Raw genomic sequence first — 21,031 nt, forward strand, 5'->3', positions numbered from 1 at the left:
GTAAAGCAATCTGTCAAAGAAACTCATATTAACTCTACTAGACCCTTTAAAAATATGCATTTTTCTGTCTTCCTACGTTATTAAATATCAACAGTAGCTCAGTGATTTTTGGTTTGCTTCTTGTTCTGTTAGCACAGTGGAAAGACACCATATTTAAAAGTGTATTGTATTTGAAAAATGTGCTCTAATGACATGCCTTTTTCTATATACAAAACATTAATGACAAAATGAACTCCAAATTGACACAGCTACCTTTATGTCACGCATAAGTAAAAGGCTAAAACATATCCATATACAACACAGATATGAACTAAGCCACAAAGTACTCTTTTTCGTATTCACACCATCTAATTTATGCACTTAACTTTAGGTTGCTAAATCCAGAGCCAAGTTGTGCAGGCAGCCAGTGGAAAGAGACAGGCTGTGCCGTGGTACCGCGCAGAGCATGAGCACTTCAGGCAGCTCCTAGAGAAGCTCCCTCTCTCCACTGTGGAGAGAGCTTAGTGAGACTAACTTACACATACACCTTAAATTAGATACCTAAAGCAGATGGACTGAACACCTGCCTTTGTTTTCCACAGAATTTTTATGGCATTTGGCTTTGACGAAGGTCCTTTGCAATAGGAAAGGGCTCTCCTGACTTGAAGGAAGTACTAAAAAGATTGTAACAATAGCCTGATAGACCTAAGCTCATCATCAGAATTCTCTTTCCCTCTTTTTCATATTCAATTTTCAAAGGGCAGTTTCATATTTCAGATAAGGAAGAACGTCTTTCTTTGATCTGTAGTTTCTGAGCTGTCCCGTTTCCACAAAATCTACACCATTCTGTGGGCTCAATTCCAATGCACTATTTCAATAACTTCGGTATAAAATCTAAATTACAGAGACACAAACCCTTCTCCTGGCCCTAAAGCAGCAGGAAAATAGACACGACAAAGCACCTTTGTTGAATGTTTTCTGGGTAAAACAGGAACAAGATTTTTGTACAATTTTACTTAAAAGTATGAAGGTTTTAAACAAATAATTACTTAAATTTATAACTATGATTTAATTGTTAAAACTCCTTGCAGTATTAGATAATATTTGTATAATAAATGTAGATAGACTCACAATACATCCTATTCTGTTGTCAAGTCTTACTCTTATTGCATACATTCAATTAAATTTTGCTGTCTTACTGTGCAAGTACATTCTGGACATTAAGAAAAGGCAACTGGTCCTTTGGAAGGGAGAGAACATTGTACGTAGAGATGCAACAGCTTTACGATATAAAGTCACAATACTTTGTTCTCTCTGTCTCTGGAATCCAGAAGGCCTAACTGGATCTCAGTTCCTATCTCTTTTTGGGAAAAGTACATGGGTCACCCTGCTGGTGCTGGCCAGCAGTGCCGAGCTTCATGCTTCGGAGTGTATGCAGCAATCCTCCCAAACCTATATTCCAGGAACTGAATTTAGCTACATAAAATAATACTTTTTATCATCTTAATTCTGTAAGGGATTCTTGCATGCCAATATCCTACAGAATATAGAGAAAAATTTCAGTGGTTAGAAGAGTGAACCAGCCACCACGCAATGTGAGGCCTTGTCATTTGGAAGGCATTTTGGCAGCAGTGCACTCAGCATTCAGGGTGACAGGGGCAGAAAGGGTCAACTGCATTTCCTGCAGGGGGAAGTGGGACAGAGTTTAATGAGAATACAAAGGTGAGCTCTCCTAGCAATTAATAGGAAATTTCCAAATTGCTGTAATAAAAATAAACAGTCCTCTGTGAGAAGGACACAAAGCTGCTCAATACTGCTACCAGTAGCATCAATCTTAGCTGATTTTTTAAAAAAAATATTTTCAAGAAAAAATGCAAATGATTTCTTTCATATTTTTATAAAATGAGAGGAGTTGCAATGAGTCTTCAGTGCTGCCAATGGTGCAGTGTTTTTCATTGAATATTCTAGAGTACATTAATTCCAGAAGTATTAGTGTACCTCACTTTTTAAAGATCTTATAGGGCATTCATAAAGCTCCATTTAAATTGAGTGAGCTCTATCCTAGAGCACCAGGTAATGAACTGTGTAACCAAAAGGTCCTAAATGTCCCAAGCAACCTGCCTCTCCAGGGGTAAGGTTTGCTTCATACAACCATTCCTTCTACTCTTTTACTTACTTGTTTCAGTTAGCCTTGAGATTACTCAACACCCTCTGAGATGAAGTTATTGATAATGAAATTTAACATTGTCTTTTTTTAAAAAGACTTTTTTACTAACATTCAATGTTTTTCTGTCTACAATTTGGGGTTGCTTGGAATGAACCAGACGTTCAATGCTGACTATTAAAGTAAACAAGCTTATGATTTAATAAATGCAAAATAAATGTCTTTCTCTTTTTTTTTTATGACAGAACAAAAATTCTTGTCTAACATCTTGTGATCTAGGCTGGAAACAAATTTCTGTGACAAATGCACACTCATTATCTGCAGAGATTAGAGACCTACTTAAAACAAATCAAAAACACTCAATGTCTATGTGCTGGTTTTACATACCAGTGTGTTGACCTCTCTAAGAGATTGAAAGGTTTTGAACTTCAGCACTGTCACTTGAACAATAATTTAAGATTCCAATAATGTCAGGCATATCAGATGAACAGCAAAAGCGCGATGCAAGCCCTTGGGTAAGGTGAACAATAAGACGCAAAACTGTTGAAGGAGAAAGGCTTCAAGCCACAACAAGAACAGAGAAATAAAGGGGTTTTTGTTGGGAATAGTCAGTTTCTTGGGACAAATACTTTTACACACAGTTCAACCAACCCCTATGGAGAAGTTTGAAAAAGACCAGATTAAAATATAGATGCTAAGTCATCTTGTGTTATTCAGTGATAACTAAAATAAATCTCCACACAAGTGTAAACACAACGCTGTACTTCTCAACTGGAATAGCCAACTTTTCTTTAAGTTCATCTTTAAAAATTTTCTTGTACCTCATGTTTCTCATGTGGTTTTACTTAAGAGAAGATGTACGAGAAGATACTTAAAACTAATCTCCAAACACTTTTATTTTTTTCAAAGATATTTTATACTGATAAACTGAAACCCCACCATAAAAACAAAAAAAGTCTTTCTGTATCTTTTTTTAAACATCATAAAATTGTACTGTACTAGCTACATAATATACATTTAAAATGCCTAAAGTCCATTTTTTCCCCTGAGAAAAATACATAAATATTTGATTTTTTGAGAAAATGCAAGTGCTATTAAAATGATGAGATAAACAAGAACTTTTATATATAGAACCAAAAATAACTGAGGGTACTTTCCTAAAAAAATCATGTTTAGAAGTTTGTTTATTTTACAAGCCACGCACAAATAATCCTTTACATCTATCAACAGATTTGATTAATCTACTTGAAAAATTTCAATAATCATTCACAGAAAATTCAGACAATATCTGTATAATGTAAGGGCCAGAAGAATAGAGAATAAATCACTTTCAAGGATGACACCATGTTCCATTAGCCTGAGTTTAGCCTGACTTTTTAAGTGGCTTTTAAAAATATTTTTGAATTTTTAAACACATTAGAGAAACACCACAATGCTTTTCAGATTGTAAGTATGTAAAGTACATTTTTCTGTAGCATAATTGAAACCTAATTAATCTTTTCCCCTGGAGATCTTTTAGAGTTGACGGTAGTGACTATCATAGGAAGAGGACTCAGTAACAAGAGGCATTTCCATTTACAAGTATTTCCTCTGGAACATCAAACGAACGTTTGGAAATATGTCGCAACAATCTGACTTGTATGCTTTGACTATGCATTACGCATGCCATTTAACTTTGCTGGACCTCAATTTCCACATATATCAAGAAAGGAAAATAATATTTACTCAATATACTCACGTTTTTTTGCAGAAACATATTACTTTGTATTTGAGCTATACTTGAGAAGTATTATGTAGTATCTCAACTGAAATTTCATGAAATCCTGAACACTGCCTTGGGAAATAATAGATTTTTTTATTCCATTGGCCCTTAATAAAATGACACATTCATATGAAAACAATATGTGAAGATATTTTACTGGGGAGACAGGAATTGAAGCAGCTTTTTATTTTTCTCTAGCTCTTGATAATATTATAGATTTATATGAGAACAATATATGAAGACATTTTATTGGAGAGTAGAAATTAAAGGATGAAAGTATCTTTCAGAGAATGAATGAAAAACCATATTTGTCTGACAGCAATAACTGTAGCACACGCATAGGAAAAGCATATATTTAAATGCTACTAATGCATTTAGTCTGCTAGTAGTTCATTCAGGTTATACATTGTAAACTAAAATAGCAACAGAGACTAAACTCTAACTTTTCTAGTTAATTCTTTTCCAAACTGCTTCAGTAAGTTCTGTGCTATATGTGATTTTTTGTAGTCACACAGAAGAGGACTAGGAAATCTCCCTCAGCCTTGTTTTTGGAAATGTTATATAAAAATCCAGCATGGGTGCTCAGAACATCTTTCATTCAAGCCCAGAAAGGCTCTGCTTTTAGATTCGTATTTCCTCTAAAAATAGATTTCTATCAGAAGGGGAAAGGAGGTTATCCAACTGCCTTCCTTTATGGCATACACAAACGCAGACCAGTATGTGCTCTATATATCTGTACCTGTGAACGCAGACAGAATTTTACCCCTAGAATACAAATATGGAAGGCTGTATCCATCAAGCATTCTGTCAGATTATCACTTAAATTTTTGGAGATAACCCAGTGAATCTGAACATAGAATGATGCAATACATCCTAACTCTTATAATATTTTTTCTAACAGCATGTACGATGTACAATAATAATGAAGGTTGGGTCAGTGTTTTGAAAATAGAAAAATTGCATTTCTGCCTCAGATAGAAAATAACGTTTTAGAAATTTGAAATTGCTTTCTACATGCTAGTATTTTTTCCCATTCATCTTTCAAAAATTTCAATTTGCCTAACAATAGAACCTTATTTGATGTTTAGCAATTCATTCTGATTTCCTTCACTCTTAATTTTGGCATTGTGGGAATACTTCTAAGTATTACTTATGGACTACACTTTCCTGCTTTAATCTTTTCCACTCTAAGAGAACGTTTTCCTTTTTTTTTTTTTTTTATTATTTAAATAATTTTTCAATGATAAATAATAATGGCAAGTGACCATTGTGCTTAACTTTTTAAAGAAGTGGTTGAAAGTGGTTTTATAATTTTCAGTCTCTTTTTAGCCACAAGAAAGCATTTGTAACACTCAGATTTTGTTCTTCAGACAGAAAAGAAAACCAGCAAAATTTTCTTAACATCTGTCTGTGCACTCCTATTAACTGAAGGGCAATGTTCAATAATGCTGGTCCATATAAGCAGTTACATGTATTTTAAATAACAATAGCAACTCATATAACACATTACATATATATTGCAAATAGTCTTATTAAGACATACATCTACCTATTTTAGTATGGCAAATAACAATCTCATTCTTGTTAAGTCACAGCTACTTAATTTTCACATCTCTCTAGGTACTCGAGCACCAAATTATCAAAATGACTCTTCTCCCATCACATACAACAGTTCCTGCCTCAGTGCTTCCAACTGGTAGGCATCTGCTCTTGGGTAACACTCAAGTAGTAAAGTCTGGTTGGCAGAGCAATATTGTATGTCTCAGAGGCTCTTCCCTGTTTTTTTTTTTTTTTTTCTTTTTTTTTCCAATGGTTTTTACTACTTTCTGTCTTCAACAGTCCTCTGAACTTGCTCAACATGCCAGCAATTACTGGTGATTCACTTGCTTATCTTAATCACTACAGTTTTTAATATCTATTCACATCAAAATATTACCTCAATAATTAAAAAAGAAATGATTATAGAATTGTTCCCAAAGATGAGATGGCTATGTGAAAAAAAGAAAAATTATGGGTACTTTAATTTGTAGGTCATCTCATTACAGGTCCTATTCAATTCACAGTGAAGTCAATAGAAGGCTTCTGAATAAATTATGAAAAAAGTGAATGGCCTTTGATATGGACATTTTTTTTTTCAAAGATACTCAAATATCCATGTATTTCTCCCTAAACAAGGTATTTAGATTAGAACACTTAATTACAGGGCACCGCTCTTTCATTCACATCTTACGTAACTCTCTGTTTTGCATAACATAGTAAAGCTTTTTTTATGTATAGTTTTGCACAGAATGTGTAGTTAAAGATACAAGAAGAACTGATGAGACTGCCTAGGACTGACAGGTGAGTTCTGGGAAAACTGATTTAGTCTTTTATCTACTTGAGATGGCTAACCAGAAATATAAGGCACTTTATTACATTTTTTTTTTTCCTTTTTCTTTTTTTTCCCTTTCTTTCCATTTTTTATTTATTTTTTTTTTCAGATGCCATCCTGAAATAAACATGCCAAAACTCTGCTTTGCTGACTGCGTCATCAGAGCTTGCAAATGCTATCACTTCTCTGACAGGCATTGTGAATCACAGTTATTTTTTCTCCCAGTGTCTACGAGGTCTGCCACCTGAACTGGCATAGTTTGTAAGTGCCATCAACTTCTCCTCAGGGCTTACAAGCTATACTTGCTCTTTCAGAAGAATCTGAAAATGTTGTGAACCATAACTATGTTTCTGAGAGAACTTACAAGTTCTGCCATCTGTGCCTGCAGTGCTTTAGAGCATCGTAATATGGATATGGAGATATTTTCATCATGGGGTTTATGATCTCCACCAGCTGCATCAGCAGAGATTGTTAGTGCTGTGAACCACAACCATTTATCTCTCAGCACAGACGCCTGCATTACTTTTTCATTCTTAATAGTCTGTATCTGCCTGACCCACTGTTATACATACGTGTATATTTTTCAGCAAAAGAGAAAGCAAAAAAACAAAATAATCCTTCAAAGCAGATCTTTAATCACTGCAGATCTGCACAGATCTCCAAATATTTACATAAGTTTAACTATGCCCTGTCTAGACCGAGAATTTATTGCAAATACAATTATTGTGATAGCCATAGCAGTTGTAACCCTTCATGTAGTCTGACAGAGCCCCAGGTCTTGCAGCTAGAGTGATTCTTAGATTTTGAGAAAGTATTAAAATAGGATTGTAAATAAGAAGTATTGTAAATAGGAACGTCATTTAAATGATACTGTTCTGACATCTTTGGACTATCTCCAGTTTAAACAATAGCACAAAAAACCTTCACTTATCATAGAATCATAGATGCAGTTTATCCAGTCCTTTGGAAGGTTTTGGCACTTGGCAACACGAGAAACACGTAGATTAGGTGGAAATTTCTTCACATCCCTAGTCTCCATACATTGGCCCTGGGAAGAAAATGTGCTGGGTGTCTATGAGGAATCACTGCAAATCCAGATGGGTAAAATGCGGGCTCTGCGCGTCAGAGTGGGGAGTTTAGAAAGGAGCTCTATCTTCTCCATATGTTGACAGAGAAAGAAGCCACTGGCATGCCAAAAAGCTCTGACTGGCTATCTCAAAGGGAAGACAAAGGAAATAAAGGAAAGTAGTCAGAGATTTTACAACTGATGTCACCATATGCCTACTGGATTCCTATACAGAAGTATAGGAAATGTATGGAACTGGAAAATGAACCAGTAAAATGCCTCCAAATTAACAACTAAAGAACATATGTTTTCACATTACAGCTTTAAAGACACTGGGCTTTTGTATCTCTAGCTGTGTTTGTGTGCATGTGTTTGTGTGTGCATGTTTATGCATGACCTGAGACAATTAAACGCAATTTCGTTTGAGTATGATGACATGCCAAAACAGAAACATTCTGCGGATACATGCAGTTTTTGGTTAACTTGTTAACTGAACCAGGAGGAAAAGGCCTTATTTCCTATCAGCCACATGGAAATTTGCCTGATACTTCTGATTTTGCAGACCTTGCTTCTGGGGCTGTCTGGCTGAGAAGGTTTTTCACAGCTGGTGACACAAATGACCCCAGAGCTCCCAGCCAGCTGAATTCAGGCATATGGTGATTCCAGAAAGAAACTAAATCCGCATCCTGCAAGTCCTGGGCTTCAGACCGAGTGACGTTTTTCTTTGTAAGATGGCTTTTGGACATCAATATACAGAAGTGATTTTGGTTGAAGGTAAGTATGTTCAAGGCATATATTTTTTATTTCCATTATAAATGTAGAGATTATAAACAAGAAAATATTCAAGAGAGTTTTAAGGACTTTTAAAATTTCATCCAAAAATCATACATAGGTAATGCTGATGATGAATTGTCAGGCAAATGAAAAGTTTCTATTTGAAATTAGGCTTTTACTTTTTTCTTTGCTGACTATGAATAAAAATCCTCTGATGAATTTTTAGTAGTGGAACTGTAATATTTAAGCCTTGGAAAGCAGCAGAACCTTGTGAGGTTACCTAGCGCTAATCAATTAATATTTATCTTGTCTTTTCCAAAATTTCTTATATCTTTGGTTCTGTGTTGAAAAACTACATATGCTAACTTCCATATGACAAACAACAGAGCTATCAAGGCTCTATACCTCTCTTAAAACTTAATTCTACCATAGTCTACTGAGCTGTCCTTAGTGCCTCGATCCACGTCCTCAAGAGAATTCCAAATTCTAGTCTTATTCCTTATTTGCAATGAACCAACAGGATGCTTAACATCGTTCTTTGTTTGCCTTAATGTTTTAGCCATTCTGATACAAGTATGTTTGCAGACATTTTACAAATCACTTTATTAATATGCTCAGAAGCCTCTTTTTGGAGCACTTTTGCTTTCTAAACATCTTTATTTTAAGAAAAGGGACTACACAAGGTGTGAAGTCAATTAATTTAAACATTTCCATGCTGATTTTTTAGGGCTTCTCTACCAGACAGCAACTGACCACACAAAGTTTAAGTTTATACATCCTTCCAGGAAAGAAGGATTACTTTTTCCTAAGACTAATATAAAACAAAAAGAAATGCTTAACTGCACGTGCTTCTTGGAAATAGTTGATACTGAAGTTGAATTTCATCTTGATATTTATATACACAGAAATAGCATACTGGGAAAGAATCCACATTAACATTGTTCAGGTATCTACAATTAGGGGACCATTACCAAAATAAATTATTTTCATGAATAAGTGCATCTGCCATTATGTCATTGTTTGGAAACCTGCAGTGAAATTTGCAGAGAAATTGGAGCGAAAACTGAAAATACCTAAAAATTTAACTTGGTTGTAATCAGACTTGCCTTGGGCTGTCTGTGTGATTTCCCTGCGTGATTTTTATGAATATGAATATGCAAACATTTAGAGGGCTTATTGATCCCCAATACTTAACTGTTAGGTCATATGAATAGTAAATGAAATATGATATAAAATATGCAAAATAATAGTACATTAGTCTAAACAACACTAATAAATTGCAAAGCTTAGCATGAAATTGAAAATCACTAATGGAGCACTGTGCAGTTTGTTGAAGCAATAAGCAGTCAAAGAATCATACATAATGTAACAGTACAATTGCTAACAGCAGGCTCATAGAAGACAATTTAAACTTATTTTTTATGGACAAGAGGAATTGATCTTTGAAGCGGTTCCTAAGGAGATTCCACTTAGCCCGAACAGCATCTTGGGAGTGAGTTCTGGTCTATCCCTTCCATCAACTACATATTTATGAACTTCCAGAAAAGACTGATTTAAATTACACATGAAGTTATGGTTTGCTAACTTAAACCAGGAGAGGTAGAAGTACTAGACATGTGGAACTAAAACCTGAAACTGGTATTGAATTCAATGGTTATGACATTTTCGCAGGTTCCATTGAAAGATGAATCATATGTAACAAATTCCACTTCTTAAAATCCTTGGGAGTTACAAATATGTAAGGCTATGAACACAAAACATGAATAGCTCTCAAAATAAGAATGTGGTACATAATGTCCTATCTTCTCAAGGTCCTCTACATGAAAAAACAACTCATATTTAATATAGTTGGTATCAAGAGTTCTCACATTTGGGAACATTCACAGGAAAATTTATATTTAATATCAAGTTATTTTTTCTTTGACGAGAATTTTCCTAACAAAACATAAAATTTTAAGTAATCATTGAACATAATTTCACAAGGGCTTACCTAAATTAGTGGTAGCATAAAATCTGATGTACCTTAAATACACTAAGATTAAGAACTGAAAAGACAAATATGAAATTACTACAATAGGAGATTGCATGCAAAAACTCTTCCTCTCCTAAATGGTATCATAACCGTAGCACATTAATTGTTCACTTTCCTTTTATGCTTTAGGCAGCAAATATTTTCTCTGATGAGCATGACATGCTTTTTTTTTTTTTTTTTTTTTTTCCGCTGATTTCAACTTCATATGGACATATGCCTATCTAATTCTGTTATTTTGCACTCAGTGGTTGTGTAGGCCCAAACTCTGGCCACACTAGTATAAATCTCTGTCTCTGAAAAAATCTGCAGAAAAATTACATATATGTAAAATGGAAAGGTGGCATAGATGGGTCTTTGTTGTTGTTGTTGAAATACAATCTGTTAAATGACATGGTCTTTTTGTATTACTAAAATTTCATGGCTAGATTGCTACTACTTATGTCTAGTTAATAAAACTAAAGCCACGATCAACAGCAAGTCAGTTGCAACAGTTCCTGTGTTCACCGTGCACAATACCATAGGTTGCACGGGTCGGGATCTCTGCTATTGCTTGACGATGTAGCAAAGACACAGCTGTAAGACAGAAAATCCGTCATCCTGGGGCAGCCGATGCTGTAAAGGTGAGCTAACTGAGGGAGCACAGGGTTGTTGTCATGGGATACTCTGATTGCTCCTAAAACTGACAATGCCATATCCGAAGTACTACCCGGAGGGAACAGTCCCAAATTTATATGGATACTGTTTCTTTTTCTTCTGAACATCCTGGAGGTGCCTCACTGGAGGTTTAGTGCATTGAAGTTTTATGCTACAACTCAGCAAGTAGCTTGAGACTTCAGGGAAGGAAATGCAGAATTACAACCTTGTAGTCATATCCGTGTTCGGGTCAGAGGCTCCAACTCAAACAAAACAAATTTCTTATCACAGTAGTCCAGGTGACTGTGTTTCTCTATACTGTTGATACTGCCAAAATGAGATATAGTATGTGCAACTAATACTTTTGGACATATAGATAAATACCTAAACAACCAATACATCAAAAAGTGTGGTAATAATTTAACACAGATATTATACAAGTTTAATGTTTCCTTTGTTTGGCTTTGAGCTCTCTACCAGTCAAAATTAACTGATTTTTTATAGCCTCACTGTAAGCAGCATTTGTGCTCCTCAAACTGCGGAGTACCAGATCTGTACTGTCAGATAGCTATTAATCTACTCAGCAGCAGTAAGACTATTGTTTTTAAATGTTTCTTATTTTTAGCTGATCCAATTCATTTTACAGCCTTAGCTTTTTCTTTTTTTTTTTTTTTTTAAGGGCCCATTTTCTTCCTGGGAATCAGAAGAAAAACAACTTCAATTTCCTTGCTCCTAGACCTCCTAGACTTTGCATTAAACAACTATGAATTGATGAAAAGTATTCTTTTTTCTGTTGTGTTTCTCTCTGACGCTAGTATTCAGCTGTTCATCCTCTGGGATGAACTTCCTATCATACTGTGCAATATTACATGTGTAGCAAGGATGCTAACATTTTCATAAGAGGCTACATCAAAAATTGGCACCTTAGTTAATGATATTTGAATGACAAAACACCTCCCCACAGACCTGCAAAAAATAATATATTCCCTAGTCCTCTCATCAAATAAATAACTACATAAAAATGAGAGAGCTGACACTGAGACTGGAATAGAGCAGTTGGAAAGTGAAAGTAAGTGGAATGCTGCTGGGCTGAAGGGGTCTGATAAACTGGAATTAGAAAGTGAGGAGCCAAAATTATTTGGGGATGCAGCATGATGCTCTTGGTGGTTCTGTGGGAGGATACTGGGGGAGAAGGAACTGGAATAATCTTGGCAGGTAAGGTATTACTTTACCCTGGGCAATCCTACTTGTCCCCACTCATTAGAGGAGTGAGTTAGCAATGATTTGACATGGCCATTTCAGCCCTTTTTCTCCCTCACTACACACTGGGATAAAAAATGTGGAAAAGCAAAGTGGCAACAAGAAGAACTAAGGATATGGCTTGTCAGAGCCGCTTTACTCGGGAAGAGCAGGGCACCACCACCATGGCGTGTGTCCCAAGTCGTCAGAGAGCACTGAGAATCTGTGCTCAGACTAGACCAGGATTGCAAGCCTAAGCAGTTAGGAGCTTTTTCAATATCCCGATTTCATTCTCACTTAAAATGAAAATGAGACAGACTAAACTAGAGATAATCCTGATTTTCCAACACATTGCCTCTCCCTGCCACAAACCTCACAGGCAGTTATCAATAGGTGTACCATTAAGGTCAACTTCAAGACACAAAATGTGGCAAATAGTTTTTCTTAAACAGCAAATGAAAATATCTGTAAACAAGGACCATCCTCTGTCTTCAGAGGAAGTGCATTGGAATTCATCCCATTGAATTCAACCCATGACACATTGAAAATGTCCAATACCAGTGGTTAAATAACAAATTTTGCTACTTAGTCATCTCTATTAATAGTTGGCTTTTTTCCCTTTGCAGTATGCTTTCATCATAAAGACACAAGTCATTAGTAGTTACTGGTTTCGCATTGATCTAAATATATGGTTGTGGAATAAATCAGTGAAGTAGTAAATAAAATCAGTACAGTAGTAAAAAGAACCTATGGAAAAAAAATCTAAATCTAAGTATAGAGCTCAATTTGTTGTTTAGGGAGGACAGGAATCCTGAGGCTATCTTAAATGTGAAAGAGTTTCTCCCTTTGCTCCCCCTCCTGGGTTTTGATCAAAATTGTCAGTCTCCCCCAATGAAAATAATTGCTAGCATATGAAAAATCTCACTCCTGTGTATCTGCTTTGTTTATTCACTCTGTAATGGTGCTATATAACCCTACTGATGCAGTGATATAATTCCCCGCTTAATTAAATGAGAGATTCCCAAAATGGGATTACATTTTAGTATATAAAATATTCTGCTGTAGCTAAAGTGCATATAAATTAGTACAAGTAATAAGTATTTTATTTCACATATTAATATACATAATAATAATAAATGTATGTTATATTACATAATGCTCTGAAGCACTTTTGACCACTGGGAAAGCTCGGAAGATGATACATATAGATAAGAATGTTATCCTTCTGAGAACTCAAATATAATTTGAGTATATTTTCTTAGTACATCCAAACATGTGGTGATTAACTATGACAAATCACACTTCTAATAAGTTTTTTTTTTAAATTCCTCTAACCTACTTAGTTCCTGTGAGAGGCACCAAATGGACAGCCCTCAAAACCTGAGCCTTGCATTGTTCATGTTAGGAGGAAGCTACCCCAATTTCCCACCAGCATGTATAATTGCTTCCATTGAACTATTTGTTATGGCAAGACAACAGCATAGTCTGTATACCCCATTCAGCGCTCACTGTTTCTACCAATAGTACAAACTAGAGTGCCAATTGTGGCATTAGCTTTTGTGGATGTAACAACCTGTCAGTTAGGAAGAGAATTAACCAGTTCACTACACAATAATCGTCACATAGTAACTCTCAGTTCCTGCTAAGCTGAGCTATTTTCAAACAAGCAAATCGGAGGCAATCTGCCTGGTTTCTAGAGCTATGTGCCATGCAGATGCCCTGATTTTGTTCATTTGATCACACCTTTCTACTTTCCTGCAGTGTTAAAGTAGAATTTATTTAGATGTTGTTACTCTTTTTACCATTTCACTGTTGTGACAATGATAATGAACAAACACAACATGCAAGAAGGGCAATGATCAAGACATCACTTTTCTTCATTAAATAACCTTGGCAATTGATCATTAAACTTATTAATAGAATCACAGAATGGTTTGGGTTGGAAGGGACCTTAAAGCCCACCCAGCTCCATCCCCCTGCCATGGGCAGGGACACCTCCCACCAGACCAGGTTTCCCAAAGCCCCATCCAGCCTGGCCTTGAGCACCTCCAGGGATGGGGCATCCACAGCTTCCCTGGGCAACCTGTGCCAGTGCCTCACCAACCTCGGAATGAAGAATTTCTTCCTTGTAACTGAAATACCTTCCTTATAACTTGCCAATTTCAGCTGGTTATAAAACATACATTTTTCAGGACAAAATCTTTCAAACTTGTAACAGGCAACCTGGAACTGACTGTTTTGGTTATTAGAAGTAGCTGACTCTGACTATCCTTAGAGCAGCTTTGCAATGGTACACTGGAGCCACATTATTACCAACAACTACTGCAATCATGAGGACAGTAATGTTTCTGCTGAAATCTAAATGTGTGAAATTAAGCTACTAAAAAGTGTAAATATGTCCAGCAATGAAGTCAATGAAAGGTCATTACAATATGTACAACTCAATTCATAGAAATCTAGCAAGGATATTGTATTCAGATGACTCACAGCTGGAAGATTTGTACTGTGTCTGTATTCTGGTTTCTTTGTCGATTTCATGAAAAATGAACAATCATAATACTGCATCATACCAAATGTTCTCTATCTCAGGTAATGTATGGAAAAAGAAAAGAAAAAACAAAACAAAACAAAACAACAAAAAAAACACACCACTTTTTACTCACATTCAAACTATTAGGCTAATTCACTCTTACAATCAAACCTGAAATTAGGGACAGTTTGGTAAATCAATCTGGGATGACAAGTGCACATATCCTTATATGTAAATTTAATCCACATGTATCCTCACATATAATCAGCACAGGATATTTAATTAAAATGTCAGCACTTCCAAAATGAATAAAAATAAACTCTGAAGGCAGTAGGGCGCTCTGAAGATGTTGATGTACATTGGATGCAATTTTGCATTTGGTTCCAAATAAATCTAAAGTAAAAATAATAATAAAATGTATTACAGGAGAAGAAGAAATAGTTTTATAAGCATGATATACTTTTTAGGAGTAGGTATAAATCTATAGAGAATGCCTGAACTGTTTTTTGTTATACCTTTATCGTCTTTCCTTTAGGAGAGACAGGGCAATAGATACAGAATATATTTTATTAAACATAAAATACTGGAAGTCAGAATGTGCTTTACAAGCATAAATGACTAGATCCTCCTGACCATAACACTTACAAATCTTATAAGACAAAGACAGCATACTGAAGAGCTTAAATCTGAGATGTTGGTGAGACCATCCTGACAAAGGTTGAAAAAAGAGATAGATTTAAAGGAGAAACCCTGGCAGAATAAAAATGCTGTATGAACATGGCTGGATATAAGACTCAAATGTAAAGAAAATACATTCAAAAAAAGATCTGCAAGGAATTAGAGAAGAAATTAAAGTTTTTATTTTTTTTATTTTATTTTTTTCTATTTTGAGAGCTGAAATATCCTGAATAACAGAACAATTTAGAAAATAATAGGAATGGCAGAAATAAAGCAAACAAACATTATTGAAGCCAGCCAAGGTTCAGCATGAACAACATCGTATGGGATTTTATGAAGCTGGCAAGACCATAGTTTATTCCTGCAGTATCTGGCAGTCTCTGTACCGTGCTCCTTGAACCAAACCAACTTGTGCGGGTTTTTGGGGAGCAAAACATTTATGTCCCTGTGATGGTGTCTGCACTTAATAAGCTCCACTGATCCTGAGCCAGCTGTGCAAGGAAACAACTATTTTGCTTCTGATATGGTCAATCTGCCACTCAGATAAATAATTGGGAGTTGACTGAACTTCCATGTCAAAGATAAGAAGACTCAACAGATATAAACAAGTAAGAAACTAGTGAAGCATACGAAAGAGAAAGGTGATAGAAAGGGAAATGCAAGAGATGCTACTGACAAAAACAACATTTTGGGCAGACTGAAGGAGATAATCTGATGGAATTTTTAAATATTTATGTACCATCCAGAATATGTTACTAAGCTTATAATGAATGAGTGCTGAATTCGTATTTTCATATAAAAATTTATATATCAGAATAAGTGCATAAATGCTGCAGTTCTATTTGAACTTTCTTTTTGCAATACTTTACTTTTAAGCAAATAACTTATGGCGATGGCCTAACCGTTCAATAGGCTGAACAGAATGAAAATCTCCTGCACTGAGATACACTGCAACGTTGAACAGTCTACTGAAAGCAATGATGATCTCTTAGACTGAAAGATTTCAAATTAGACGACAGAACCATTATAGAAGTGTACAATGAAAAATAATGGTGTAAAAGCAATCAATCTGTATCATCCAGAATTCAACAGTAAATAAATAAATTAAAAATAAGTATTTAATCTATTTTCCTAGTATGCTAAGCTTTCTTCAGTCCAAATCTGAACATATATTAAGATGCATTCTTCCCATTCTATAGCAGAGGTTATACAAGCAGGGGTGCATTTCTTTTTCATCCATAAAACAGTCTTGTGGTTGGTTTTCTGTTTTCTGTTCTATTTCTCTGATTCCTGACAGTGAGAGTTCTCAAAATGTAAGCGAATACTATCCCAAACACCAGGGAAATACAGGGTTTCACACAGAAGTACTGAAATCTTGTGCCCATGATCTTTGCTCCCAGTATCATATAATGACACAGGAATCTCTGGGGTTATTGTTAATAAATAAATAAAAATATATCAGTCCTCACTACAGCAATAAGACCTTGAGGAAAAAAACACCAGAAATGTAACTGATGCAAATAGAAGTGATGCTGGAGGGCTGGATATAACTCTTACTACCAAAACTCTTACTCAACATGCTTATACATCTTACTGTTACCCTTACTGTAATTTTCAGAATTAAATATCACATTTGTCTTAATGATTTTTTTTTCTTTAAAAAGGAAGGTGTCTGCTGATATTGCAGTAGGTGACACCTATTCCTGGTTCAACCTTGCTGCTGTCACAGCGTTACAAATTCCACTAAAGATGCAACCCTGCACTTAAGTAGGTTGGGGATGAGTCTTCCTCCTGGAGGGATTCCAGTTCACTTGATTATACATGAGCACACAGTTTTAAAGCCAAGTCTCGACTGAGACAAATAGAGTTGTAATGATGGTCTCCAATCTCCAATATGGAGGAATCTTTCTTCTTTTATTTCAAACATGAGAAAGACATATCACACATCAATGGTCTCAGCTGATTTTAGAGAGGATTAAATGGAAGTTCGAAAAATTTAAGGGAAGGTGAAAAGGAAGGTAAAACAACCCAAATCTCTTAGGGATGAGGAGGAAAAAAAGTAATTACCATCCCTGAACGCTTAAAGACTTGCCCTGGTTTCTCCAATACCTTTAATAAGGTGGATGCTGCAACCAATAAATAATTGTCATTGACAGTTGCTCAGTACTTATTCTGTCTTATTATTTTTCTGTCTGGCAGTTTAATTTTTACCATTGTCAGCTCTGATACTGAACAGTAATTAGCAAAATTCACTTTGATTTGACCTCTAGTGAGGGAGAATGTAACCAGTTCTCCTCAGTAGCAGGGGACATGGACTCACAGATAAGCTGGTGAACAGTCAGCAGTACTAGAATGGACACTGCAGTTTGACTTACCTTCTGAGATTTGGAATTATTCTAATGACAAGAGCAAGGAGATTATTTCAGCTGTAGGTTAAGTTTTTTGAAAATTAGAAGGATGTCAGAGAAGGAGAAGAATATCCAAGCACTGGAGAGATCGAAATCTAATTGCAAATCCCATAAAACTGCATATTTAAATTTTAAATAAAGGCTAATTGTAACTTACGCTATTGCAGCCATTCAGAATAGTGTTAGGCTAGTCTTCCATTATATGTATCTGCAGCAAAGATTCTCACAGATAAAGATATATATCAAAAAAGAATGGAAAACACTACAGCCTTGATATCTCTATGTAGACTGAGGAGTGGCTGAAGAAGGTGCAAATGAAGCTGTGGCTTCATCCACCCCTAGTGCACAAATTAGTAGCAAGGGATAGGTAGTACCAGGGGAAAATATGTAAAAGGGCTGCATGTGATATAGGCCATAATACCTTGGGGATTCCAGAAAGAAGGACAATTTAGGAAGACCTGAGACGTGTCTCATGGTTGCTCCCTACATAAACTTCCTGAAGAGAAACAAGCATGTTTAAAGGCATTTTAGGGCAAAAGGCTATGAGATGGAATTGAATAAAGCAAAAGCAAAGCTATGTAAGTGACATTCTTTGACTGTTGCTTGTGTGGACAGCAGCACCTCATGCTACCTCTGCTAGACTCAAGGAGGCTGGTCGCAGAACAAAGTACTACACTACACTGAGGTGAGAGTTTTTCTCCAATGAGATCATGCTATATCATCTGAGACATTTAAACTAGACTAGACTAAACATTTAAGGCACATTATGGAATTTTGATATAGCAGAAAGCAGACAACGTAATACAATTTTTCCGTAATGATTTACTATGCATAATGCAAAGCTTCAGATGCTAAGTGCATTACATGTAAATATTAGCAACTCAAGCTGGTAGGTTTATGGAGAGAAATTAATTTAACTGATGGCTAATCATATTGCCTATTATTTTCTTAGGGACTACATATATAACCCACCAGACAATGGAAAGGACATTGCATAAACTTAACTCCCAAGAAGTAGCTGAGAGGAACCCCTTCTTTTCTTGGGTGATCTATATTGTAACTACCTAGGGGTATGTACCACCTATGTTCTATGTATCTATCTTCTTTTTATCTGTCTATCTATCAGCAGGAGTTTTGATCAAAACAGAGTGAAGAACAAACATTTTATTAAATGCTTTAACATTAAACTTCTCTTATGGTATGGATTCTGCCTATATCATTTGAAAGTTGTTGAAGATAGACCCAGTCTCTGTGTAACTGTCATCTACACCAATATACTTTGGTTGTTGTAAGTCTCTACTTTTGTGCTAAGGATCTCCAAATCTGATTGAGAATCAATTTGGTTAGAATACAATGGTCTTTATAAGCAATGTATGTGCTTTTGTAAAACAGCAAAGACTCATACTACCATAACAAAGAAGTAACCTAATCTTTGCCCCTATATGACCCAAGAAAGAAGTAGATAGTTCCCGGTAGGATTTCATTGTGGAAATACAGGTCTTATTGCGATACCTTTATTTTAAAATGCCTCAATAAATCAGTTTTTAAAACGCATCTTTCTTCAGAAACACAAAAAAGCCATCACTTCAAAAGCCTCTGATTAATCTGAGCACAATCAAGGACATGTGAGATAGCTGCCATTTAGTTCAGCCAAAGCAATCCATGCCAACTGCAATAAACCCATCAAACTGTCATAGAGTCAAGCTGTGAGAAAAAGACTATGGTGATTACATGCAATAGTTTCCTTCAGTGGTTTTATAATTTCAATTTTTGTAACATTTCAAGATTTCCAATACTTATAGTAGCAATTCTTCAGTACAGAGTATTTTCTCTGGGAGTTACTATCAACAACTTAGGCTATTGGTTTTTTTCCCCATCATTGAATCAAGCATATAAGCTTATCAGACAAGAAATATTGTGATTACAGTCATATATAAATTATTTAAAGAGATTCAGCCAATCAAAACAGATATTTAAGTACCTATTTTCTTTGATGTGTGCATATAACTCCCATTAAAAGGACACGGTCACAGTTGAGAAGCCTGAAATTGAACTTATACCTAAAATTAAAATTACATTTTTTCCTTCACCCTGAAAGCCTTCTGTCCTTCAGCAAGGACCCTATGGACTAAAAACACACACACACAAAAAAAAACAACAAAAAAAAACAACAACACAAAATGTAAAATAAATAAAAAGAATGATATGTTCATTGCAGAGATCAAGAAGAAGAGAGAAGAATGACATCTAACATTAAGGAAATTTAAGACAAACTATTTAAATTGTCCTTTCAGAAACACTGCATTATTTATGAGAATGCTTCAGGCAGATGGAATGTTGGAACCTCAAGGTGTGTTTTCCTCTCCACAGCTATATTTTATGCAGCACAAATGCTGTTGGGAACTTCATCATCACACTACAGAGTACAATGAGTAGCAGGGGATGGAGGGGCACAACTTAGTGATTCTCTGCTCTAAACAGCTCTTGCTTGGTTAACGAATACGCTTAAACAAAAGCCACTGTCAGATTTCATAGCAATAAAAAGAGAGTAAGGATGAGAGAGTTTGTAAGCTTTGTCTACATTGCAACTTGATGGGATTATTATTCAGCTAACTAAAATACTTTCTGTCTCAGATAACCTCAGATAACACTAGCAGTTATCACTGTAGATTATCAGTAGATATCATGTAGTTATCAGTAGATCACTGATCTATGTTCTCGATATTGGCACATCTATGTTAACTTAAAAATGCCAGATTTCCTTTACACCACTCTCTTCCCTACTTTTAATCTGACTTACTAGGATGTTTTCCATGTGCTGTAGTAAGATCTATGAATGCACACTCAAGAAAAAAAAGCTTATTTTCTACTAATGGGAAGTTCTTCACAGAAATAATATTTTCTAATGAGTGTGAGGAAAAATAAAAAGATTTATAAATATTATGACTGACTGCTCCAACTGACCATTTCATTCTGTTGAGCAATACTGTACTGATGAGGGATATGGCAGAAGGACATCTTCCAAAATGGGGAGAGTAGATAAAAAATACCCAAAAGTATTACTCGGGGTAAGGATAGTTATACTCTTTAGGCACTCCAGTGCCCATTTACTTCTTTCAGTTTCAAACATTGCTGAACAGTACTTGCAGAGGAAGAAAGCAGTTGTTCCAAGTGTAGTTCTGTTTGGGCTGGAGGTGAACTTACTGTCTCAAAAGGTCAGACATGATTGTAGAAAAGAGAGTCTAAGCCAAAACAACATTCACAATGAGCAGTGGTATTGTTTCATGAAAGCAGTAACTTCTCAGAATCATATAATAATATTACTGCAAGATCAACAATTAGCTGAAAACACAGCAAGTGCCATACGGATATCACTAACATTGTGAAAAAGGGTG

At 35.5% G+C, this 21,031-nt stretch overlaps 1 protein-coding gene across 1 annotated transcript in view; it reads right to left on the reverse strand.

The window, feature by feature from the left end:
- The window catches only part of TENM3 (teneurin transmembrane protein 3), a 1,331,063-nt gene that overhangs the window by 534,071 nt on the left and 775,961 nt on the right, over window positions 1-21,031 (reverse strand).

This window comes from Cygnus olor, chromosome 4 (genome assembly GCF_009769625.2).
Source record: "Cygnus olor isolate bCygOlo1 chromosome 4, bCygOlo1.pri.v2, whole genome shotgun sequence".
Taxonomy (NCBI): domain Eukaryota; kingdom Metazoa; phylum Chordata; class Aves; order Anseriformes; family Anatidae; genus Cygnus; species Cygnus olor.